This window comes from Micromys minutus (assembly GCF_963924665.1).
Source record: "Micromys minutus genome assembly, chromosome: 29".
In the NCBI taxonomy this organism is placed as follows: domain Eukaryota; kingdom Metazoa; phylum Chordata; class Mammalia; order Rodentia; family Muridae; genus Micromys; species Micromys minutus.
The window spans coordinates 36,724,867-36,735,859 of record NC_137964.1 but is presented as its reverse complement, the minus strand read 5'-3'; positions in this window follow the sequence as shown (position 1 = coordinate 36,735,859).

Genomic DNA, 10,993 nt, shown 5'->3' with positions numbered 1-10,993 from the left:
TTCTCTGTTGTTCACATACTATTGTATGCTAGTCATATTTTTGAAGTCTCCTCAAACTTCCCATGATTTAGAAATAAGTTGTGTTACTTGAACGTTCATTCTCTTTTTGCCTTAAGCTCATGTTACTGACTTGACATGGTAAAAATACACACCACATACCATCTTTTCTTCTGATTATCAAGAAAAAGATTTGGTTTTTTTTCCCTGAAGGATATTTTGGTGGGTGACAATACTCACAGAAGATACAGAAATACTGGATGAGTATTTAAAATAAAAATTTGCCTCCATGTTTGACAACTATCATTGTATAGTTCCTTCTGGTATGCTATCTCTTTATTTCTTGTTGATATCAGATATTTGATTCCATGTTGGGCTATGTGAAACTTGTGGTAATCTCTAATGTTAACAGTTTTATGGTAGAACATTTAGGAGTCTTATGTATGCTATCATATCATCGTTGAATAAATATATATTTGACTTCTTTCTTTCAAAATTGTATTTTGTTAATCTCCTATAATTTTTATATTGCTCTAGCTAAAACTCCAAGTTCTACATTGAAATAAAAAGAAACAGGGTGGGCAGTATTAACGTAACTTTTTATGACAATGATAATGATATAAATAATTTTTAATTCCATGTTTAATTTGAGAAACTTCCAAATATTGTCCAATTGTTATGTTAAAATGTTTTCATACTTTTTATTGTTGATACATTGATTATGTTGTTCATTAAGATTGTTACATACTGGTCTATGTTGTGTGTTTTCAGTGTATCATGGTATGAATTATTTGGGTTTTTTTCTCTCTTACAACTTCATTTTTAAAAAAGAGAGATACATAACAGAGTCAGATGGAACACTACCTAACTCATTTTTCGAGGCCACAATAACCCTCATTTCTAAACCACGCAAAGACCCTACAAGGAAAGAGAACACCAGACCAATCTCACTTATGAACATTGATGCAAAAATACTCAACAAAATCCTTGAAACAGAATCCAAGAACACATTAAAACAATCATTCACCATGATCAAGTAGGCTTCATCCCTGGGATGCAGGGATGGTTTAATATACCAAAATCTATCAAAATAATCCACCATATAAACAAACTCAAAGAAAAAACCACATGGTCATCTCACTAGATGCTGAGAAAGCATTTGACAAAATTCAACACCCCTTCATGTTAAAAAGTCTTGGAAAGAAGAGGAATCCAAGGCCCATACTTAAACATAATAAAAGCAATATGCAGCAAACTAACAGCCAACATCAAACTTAACAATGGGAAACTTGAAGCATTCCCACAAAAATCAGGGACTCGACAAGGCTGCCCACTCTCCTCTTACCTATTCAACATAGTACTGGAAGTCCTGGCCGGAGCAATTAGACAGCAAAAGGGAATCAAAGGGATATAAATTGGAAAGGAAGAAGTAAAAACATCACTGTGTTTGCAGATGACATGATAGTATACTGAAGTGACCCTAAAAATTCCACCTGAGAACTTCTACAGCTGATAAACAAATTCATCAAAGTGGCTGGATATAAAATTAACTCAAACTAATCAGTAGCCTTCCTCTACCCAAAGGACAAACATGCGGAGAAAGAAGTAGGGGAAATGATACCCTTCACAATAGTCACAAACAATATGAAATACCTTGGTGTGACTCTATCTAAGCAAGTGAAGGACCTGTATGACAAGAACTTCAAATCTCTAAAGAAGGAAATCGAGGATGATCTCAGAAAATGGAAAGATCTCCCATGCTCATGGATTGAAAGGATCAACATTGTAAAAATGGCCATCATACCAAAAGCAATCTACAGATTCAATGCAATCCCTATCAAAATTCCAACTCAATTCTTCATAGAGTTGGAAAGAGCAATGTGCAAATTCATCTGGAATAACAAGGAACCTAGAATATCAAAATCCATCCTCAACAACAAGAAAATATCTGCAAGAATCACCATCCCTTACCTCAAGCTATATCACAAGGCAATTGTGCTAAAAACTACATGGTACTGGTACAGAGATAGGCATGTGGATCAATGGAATAGTATAGAAGATCCAGAATTGAGCCCTCACACATATGTTCACTTGGTTTTTGACAAAGGAGCTATAAACATTCAATGGAAAAAGGACAGCCTCTTCAACAAATGGTGTTGGTCCAACTGGCACTCAGCATGCAGAAGAATGAGAATAGACCCTTTCTTATCTCCTTGTACAAAGCTCAAGTTCAAGTGGATAAAAGATTTTCACATTAAACCAGGTACACTGAAACTATTGGAAGAGAACGTAGGGAAAACCTTAGAACACATAGAGAACTCAGTTGCTTTTGGAGAATAAAGAATAATGGAGATAATGGTGGAGATGTACTAAGTGACTGTGGTTTTGTTCTTTTCACATATGAGGGACCTATAGAAGAAAATTTTTATGAGATTATTCTCAATTTTACGTAAGTCATTAGCTTTATTTTCTACTTCAGTGCCATGAATTAGATATATGTAGCTGTGTACACAATCTGTAAGAATCGCTTTTGTTCTTTCTATGCAACATTAGGAATAACTGAAAATTATATTACACATGAAACAAAATTTTAAGACTTTCAGTTGTGTCACTATTTCATTTTGTTTTAGTACATTGAGCTACAATTCACATAGCAAATAGTAATAGATTTACTGTGAGAGTGTGAGACAGATGAACACATTTCATATGGAGAAAAAATCTCAATGTTGAGACATTACTTGAAAGATGTCAAAGAATTAGAAAGACTGAGGTACCAGTCTTAGAAATAAAGAGGTACCAGGAAGTATAATGGAATGAATCCTATGTTCTACATTATGGGATTTTGGGAAAGTTCTTACCCAGATAAATTTAGATTCGGGCATGGTGGTATACACCTAAATCTCAGGAGACAATGCCAAACAGATCTCTGAGTTCAAGTCCAGTCTGGGACAAAGCAGGTTATGATTGAAGCAAAGCTTACATTCAGACATTGTGGTACATACTTTTAATCCCAGCACTACAGGAGACAGGGCCGTAAAGATCTCTGAATTCAAGGTCAATCTATATAGCAAGTCCAGGAAAAACAAGACTAGGCAGAGAGGGAGTTAGAAAACAATGTTGGCAATAGAATAAGGGGACTGGGGGAGGTGTCATGTTCCCACCCCAGCAAGAAGCAGAGCACAGTAGCTTCAGCTGTGTGACCTGGCTTTAGAGTGAAAAATAAAAGGGAATACTGGGACAATTGATGCTGGTTAGCTGGAGCTAAGCAATTAGTGGTGATTAATAAGAGACTAGCTTCACTGAGGTAAAATATTCCTAGAAGTGTTTTCTGAGAGCACAAAGAAGCTGTGTTCCAGAGAGCCAAGTTTGTACCTCATGCTGCAACTGTAATTGGTAATGTGTAGGATTCACCCATATGGTACTGGGTTTGAAGGCAAGAAGGGGTCATAGAAAACTTCTGTGGCTTGGCTTGGTGCGAAACCAAGGAGCCCCTTTGTGAAGGTACAGCTTGAAGTGTCATGACAGCCCAGGAGTGAATGGGTCATGCAAAGAAGTTTAGGCTTAGCACCACAAAGAGAGCCTATGAGAGGGTATTGGTGAAGCCTTGTTTTAGTGTAATACTGCAGTGTATTAGAGAAGCCAGTACAATGGAATGATGACTAAGAACAACAGCAGCAATGGTATGGATCATCCTGAGCTTAGAATACTACAGAGGGCAGAGCTGGAGAAGTGAATCCAGTCCTTTAGAGAAGCCCAGAAGTTCATGTGTGGATCCCAAACACTGGAACTAGAAGCTGTAATGTTGAATTAGCCTTGGAGGTTCCAAGATATTCAAGATGTCAGAGACATGAGATTTCTGCTGAGGAAATCTGCTAGCAGGGTGTGGAACCATCTCAGGAAAAGGATTTTTGTTGCATTTAACAAAGATGAAAATGTAGTTGGAGATCTGAAGACTACTTGGACTTCTGTCATGGAGTGGCTGAATTTAGCGTTTGCCTAGCTCATTTACTATCTTGTTTTGGGGATTGCAGTTACATGATTAGATGAATGTTAGAAGGAACTTTGAGCTTTGGATTTTTAACACTGTTGAGACCTATAGACTATGGGGAATTTTAAAGTCAATTTGATTGACTAAATGTAGTTTGCATCATCCTATGTTTAGGTATTGTCCCTATAGACTCATAAGTTTGAACAAGCCTATGAGGGTCATGGAATGGAATGTTATAGTTTATATATGCTTGGCTCAGGGAGTGGTATTATTTGAAGTTGTGGCCTTGTTGAAGTAGGTATGTCATGTGGGCATGGGCTTCAAGACTCTACTCCTAGCTACCTCAAAGTCAGCATTTTACTAGAAGACTTCAGATGAAGATATAGAACTCTCAGCTTCTCCTGCACCATGCCTGCTAGGATGCTGCCATGTTCTTGACTTGATGATAATGAACTGAACCTCTGAATCTGAAAGCCAGCCCAATTAAATGTTGTTCTTCTAAGAGTTGCCTTGGTCATAGTGTCTGTTCACAACAGAAAAATCCTGACTAAAATCCCAGTGGAGGCATTAGGGGAAGGACTCAAGGAGATGAAGGGGTTTGTAACCCTATAGAAAAAATAATAAAATCAACCAACTAGACACCCTAGAGCTCCCAAGGACCAAACCACCAACCAAAGAGTACACATGAAAGGGTTCATGTCTCTAGCTGCATATGTAACAGAAGATGGCCTTATATGGCATCAATGGGAAAAGAGGCCCTTGTTCCAGTGAAGGTTTGATGTTCCAGCATAGGGGATGCTAGCTCAGTGAGGTGTGAGTGAGTGTGAGAGTATTCGCATAGAAGCTGGGAGAAGGGAAAAGGGATAGGTGGTTTGCAGAGGAGAAATGGAGAAGGGAGATAACTTTTGAAATGTAAACAGATAAAATAACCAATAATAAACCTACACATCAATATTGACATATTCTGCAAATATTATAGAACTATCATTATTAATAATTTTTTATTCTCTATGTAATTAGCATTTTTGAAATTTTTTAAAGAAAAAAATTATTGAAGATCTGAAAAACAACTTCTCCACGATTGACTTTTCCATAAAACTGTAGCTACACGATGCATTGCGTCTATCATGTTAGAATGTGCATTAGACACAAATACAAAAACATGAAAACAAGCCACCATTCTCTAACAACTGAGGAAAGATAAAATGGGTAAGGAACATGTTTGACTTGCAAAGAAAGGGCTTTTTAAGCATTAAAAAAAAGAGCCCAGACAGACGAATGTTCAGTTATAGATACTGATGTGAACCATTTTTGGCACTAGGAATTAGAGCATTTTGTCATACAGCATTAACACATATTATAAAAGTGCATAGTGTCAAAGGAAGAAAAACACCAGCATTCAAAAGCAGCTTCATCAGTAGGCAAACACTTTATAGTATGTGTTTCTGTTATCCATTACAGATCCACTGGTAGAAACTTTGAAATGAAGAATACGAAGCAGTTACTCCATTTATGTTCTGTTTAAAATCAAACAGAAAACAAACATCAACTCTGTCATACACTAACAGTCTTCAAAGTACATCATTTGTACAAGAGAAGAACTAAGAACCAAAATGTTTACAGAGACCCAAGCACAAGTGAGAGAGAGCACTACCCTCACACGGCTTTCTGATGGTACTCATGAGGAGCTACTTCATAATCACTAGCACTGAACAAAGTTGTAGAAGTCTTTGCTAGGTACTTGAGGAAATCATGTAGATAGTTCAGTAATAAAACAAGGCTTTTCTCATCTAGAGGTGTATAGGCTAACATCGCTCCAATTCTCACAAATGATCTCAGTAAATGTGGCTCTCCAAGCATCTAGGACATGGGTGCATTCCAGTGATCAGCCAGAATTTTAGCATACTGTAGTCTCTCAAATTTGATGAGTAGCTGAGTGTCGAAGTACTCCTTTATCCCTGCCACAACCTCATTAACAGCATACTCCCTATTATCTGTATTTCCTTGAGATATGTATATGGGCTTTTTGTTGTCTTTGTTGCTATTAAAGATGAGCCTTAGACCATGGTGATCTGATAGGATTCATGGAAGTATTTCAATCTACTTATATCTATTAAGGCTTGTTTTGCGACTGATTATATGGTCAATTTTGGAGAAGGTGCCGTGAGGTTCTGAGAAGAAGTTGTATTCTTTTTATTTAGGATGAAATGTTCTGTAGATGTCTATTAATTCCAATTGGTTCATAACCTCTGCTAGTTTCACTGCATTTTTGTTCAGTTTCTGTTTCCATGGTCTGTCCATTGATGTGAGTGGGTTGTTGAGGTCTCGAACTATTATTGTGTGGGGTGTAATATATTTTTTGAGCTTTCGTATGGTTTCTTTTATGAATATGGGTGCTCTTGTATTTGGAACATATATGTTAAGGATTGAGAGTTCCTCCTGACAAATTTTCCCTGTATGAGTAAAAAGTGTCCTTCCTTATTTTTTTTTGATAACTTTTGGTTGAAAATCTACTTTATTCGATATTAGAATGGCCACTCCAGCTTGTTTCTTGGGGCCATTTGCTTGGACGGTTTTTTTCCAACCTTTTACTCTGAGATAGTGTCTGTCTTTGTCTCTGAGATGAGTTTCCTGTATGCAGCAAAATGCTGGATTCTGTTTATGTATCCAGTCTGATAGCCTATGTCTTTTTATTGGGGAATTGAGTCCATTTATGTTAACAGATATTAAGGAATAGTGGTTGCTGTTTCCTGCTATTTTTGTTTTTAGTTGTAGAATTGTGCCTGTGTGTCTTTCTTCTTGTGGTTTTCTTGCTTAGGTATTTTCTTGTTTTTACTAGTATGTAGTTCCCCTCATTGTATTGAGTTTTCCACCTATAATTCGTTGTAGTGCTGGGTTTGTGGTCAGATATGGTGTAAATTTAGTTTTGTCCTAAAATATCTTAGTCTCTCCATCTATAGTGATTGATAGTTTTGCTGGGTATAGCAGCTTGGGCTGGCACTTGTGTTCTCTTAGGCTCTGCATGATGTCTGTCCAGGATCTTCTAGCTTTCATAGTCTGTTGAAAAGTCGAGTGTGATTCTGATTGGTCTGCCTTTATATGTTACATGACCTTTTTCCCTTTCTGCTTTTAGTATTCTTTGCTTTGGGCAATTGGCATTTTGACTATTATGTGTCAGGAGGAATTTCTTTTCTGGTCCTCTCTATTTGGAGTTCTGTAGGCTTCTTTTATGCTCATGGTCATCTCATTCTTAAAGGTAGGGAAGTTTTCTTCTACGATTTTGTTGAAGATATTTACTGTGTCTCTTAGTTGATATTCTTCAACCTCTTCTATTCCTATTATCCTTAGGTTTGGTCTTCTTATTGTGTCCTGGATCTCCTGGGCATTTTGGTTTAGGAGCTTTTTGGTTTTGCATCTTCTCTGACTGTTTTGTCTGTTTTCATGTTGTCTTCAGCCCCCAAGATTCTCTCTTCCATCTCTTGTAGTCTGTTGGAGATGCTTGCATCTGTGACTCCTGATTTCTTTTTTAGGTTTTCTACCTCTAGGGTTGTCTCTTTTAGTGTTTTCTTTATTGTTTCCATTTCCGTTTTAAATTCCTTCTTCCATTCCTTCATCTCTTTGGTTCTGTTTTCCTCTAGTTCTTTGAGTGTTTTTCTTGTTTCCTCTCTAAAAGCTTCCATTTCTTTATGCTTTTCCTCCCGTTCTTGTTTAAGGATCTCTATCATCATCTTGAGGTATGATTTTGGGTCTGGTGTTGCCAGGTTGTCTTGGTTTCTCTGGGGTAAGTTCTTTTGCTTTCCTCTTGCCATCTTGTTGTCTGTGATTATACATGGTCTTGTTGTCAGTGATTGGTTCTTGTCTCTCCCTTGTACCTGGCCTGTGTCCCTGGATCTCCGCTATTCCTGGTGGCAGATGGCCTGAGCGACTGTTCTGCTCTCACGGGCGGCCAGGTGGAAACAGACACCCTAAGGCAGGGTTCCTGCTCCCCTGAACCAATGGGGAGGCACTTTCCGAGCATTCAGCACAGACTTCTCTGCTCCCTGGTTACTCGGAGCGCTTTCTCATCAGGCCTGTGTCCCTGGATCTCCGCTGTTCCTGGTGGCAGATGGCCTGAGCACCTGTTCTGCCTTCTTTATTATTTCTACTTTTAGATCCTTGATATTTTTGTTCAGTTCCTTCACCTGTTTGGTTGTATTTTCCTGTAATTCTCTAAGGGATTTTTTTGTTTCTACTTTAAGGGTTTCTACCTGTTTATCTGTGTTCTCCTGTATTTCTTTAAGGGAGTTATTTATGTATTTCCTAAAGTCCTCTATCAATATCATGAGATGTGATCTTTCAATCTAAATCGTGCTTATCCAGTGTGATGGGTTTTCCAGGACTTGCTATAGTGGAAGAACTGAGTTCTGATGATGCCAATAACTATGGTTTCTGTTGCTTATGTTCTTAAGCTTGCCTCTTGCCATTTGGTTATCTTTAGTGCTACCTGCCCTTGCTGTCTCTGACTGGACCCAGTCCCTCTTGTGATCCTGGTTGTGTCAGAACTCCTCAGAGTTCAGCTGTCCCTGTGATTCAGTGATACTGTGATCCTGGGTCTGTCAGAGCTCCTGGAAGTCAAGCTTTCGCTGGATGTTGCAGGAGTGGGGGGTGCAGAGACCTGAATTTGCTCTCAGTACATGTACAAGCTGCACGAAACCCATGCCTCTGGCTGGGCAGGGGGTTGTGTTTCCCTAGTTCCTGTGGAGGTCCCAGTTACACTCTTTGTTGGGAAAGATGTTGTGACCTCAACTGTGATCTTGAGTGTGTCAGAGCTCCAGTGCTCCTGGGTATGTCAAATCTCCTGAGAGTCGAGCTTCTTCTGTGATCCTGTGATCTTGGGTGTGTTAGAGCACCTAGGAGACTGGTTTCCTCTGGGTTTTGTGGGAAGGGGTGTGGAACCTGCACTTAAGATCTGCTCAGGGCACAAATTCAGACTGGAAGGAAGGGCTACTGACTTTTATATGTCATTTTTGTATTCTGCCATTTTGTTGAAAGTAATTATCCATTCTTTAGGTTTTCTAGTGGAGTCTTTGACATATAAAATTATATTATCTACAAATAGAGATACTTTGACTTCTTCCTTTCTGTATTATATTCCTTTTATTTGCTTTATATTGTTCTAGCCAAGATTGTTTAATACTATATTGAATAAGAGTCAGGAAAGTGAAAACCTTGTTTTCTCTATTTAATATAATGTTGGCTATAGGCTTGTCATGTATATTATTATAGTAAAATATGTTTCTTATATTCTGAGTTTCTTTGGGATGTTTGACATGATTGGTGTTGCTTTTGTCAAAAGCCTTCCATGTCTTTCAAGATGTCATGTGATTTCTATTCTATAAAAAAGATCATTTTGTGAGACTTATAAAATTTATTCATTGACATATTGAATTAGCAGTACATCTTTGGAATAAACCAGCTTGATTATGGTGAGTGATTTCTTGATATATTATTGAATCAAGTTTGCAAGTATTTTTAAAAGAAATTTTATATGCATTAAAGAAATATATGTTAGAGATTGGTCAGTAAATGTTTATTTTGTTTTTTATCTGTTTTTTGTGTTAGGCTAATAGTAGCTTCATAAAGAGTTTAGTAATGTAACCTTCTTTAGCTATTTAATAGAATAGATTTCAAAGCATTTGTTTATTTCCTTAAATGTCTGGTAATTTTTTTAATTGGTAGATATTTGACTATTGCTTCACTTTTATTGTTTTCTACAAACCTGTTCTATTTTTTAAAATATTTTCATGATTTAATTTTGGTAGGACATATACACCTAGAAATCGATATACTTTAATTTAGGGTATTCCAATTGATTGGAACATGTGGTTTTTGAAGGTTAGACCTAGTGTTTTTTTTTTTAATTTCATTAACCAGGAATAGCCATTACAGTTTTTAATTGAATTGGAAATTTTATATGTGAACACTATATTTATATCATTTTCATCCCTCCCTTTCCCCAAAACAACCTCCTCCCATTCCCTACATCAAATTCATGCCTTTCCTTCCTTCCTTCCTTCCTTCCTTCCTTCCTTCCTTCCTTCCTTCCTTTCTTTCTTCTTTTCATTCCTTCTAACCCTAACACCTAACTCTAAGCCCCACCATTAACACTAAACCCTAAACCTAACCCTAACTCCCTAACCCTAACCCAGACATGGAGATACAGAGTTTGGAGTTTTCCCAGCTGGTTTCCTGTATTGCTTTGAGGATTATAGTTAAGTGATTGAAAAAAAATCCCAGAAGAGACTTCGCACTTTGAACTTTTAACATTGTTGAGACTGCTATAGACTATGAGGACTTTGGAAGTTGGATTAAATGTATTTTACATTATGCTATGTTTAGGTATGGCCCATATAGACTTATGTGTTTGAACAAGCAAATGGGGACCAGGGAGTGAAATGTGATTGTTTCTATATTCTCGAACCAGGGAGTGGCAGTATTGGAAAGTGTGGCCCTGTTGGAGTAGGTGTGGCCCTGTTAGAGCAAGTGTGTCACTGTGGGTTTGGGCCTTAAGACCCTCATCCTAACTTCCTGGAAGCCAGTATTCTGCTATCAGCCTTCAGATGAAGATGTAGAACTCTCTGTTCCTCCTGCACCATGCTTGCCTGGATGCTACCCATGTTTCTATCTTGATGATAATGGACTGAACCTCTGAACCTGTAAGCCAGCAACAATTAAATGTTGTCATCATAAGAGTTGTTGTGGTCAAGGACTCTGGTGTGGCTTTAAAGACTGATGGTCTCTGGACGTTCTATTCTGAATCTGAGGGTTAAAAGCTGCTGGCTTAGGTGATTAACACATGTAGCCTAATTGGGGATAGATGGATAAAGTAACTGTACTAGCTGGTTTTGGGTGTCACCTTCAGACAAGCTGGAGTTATTACAGAGAAAGAAGTCTGCCTTGAGAAAATGTCTCCATGAGATCCAGCTGTAAGTCATTTTCTCAATTAGTGATCACATGTGGAAGGGCCAT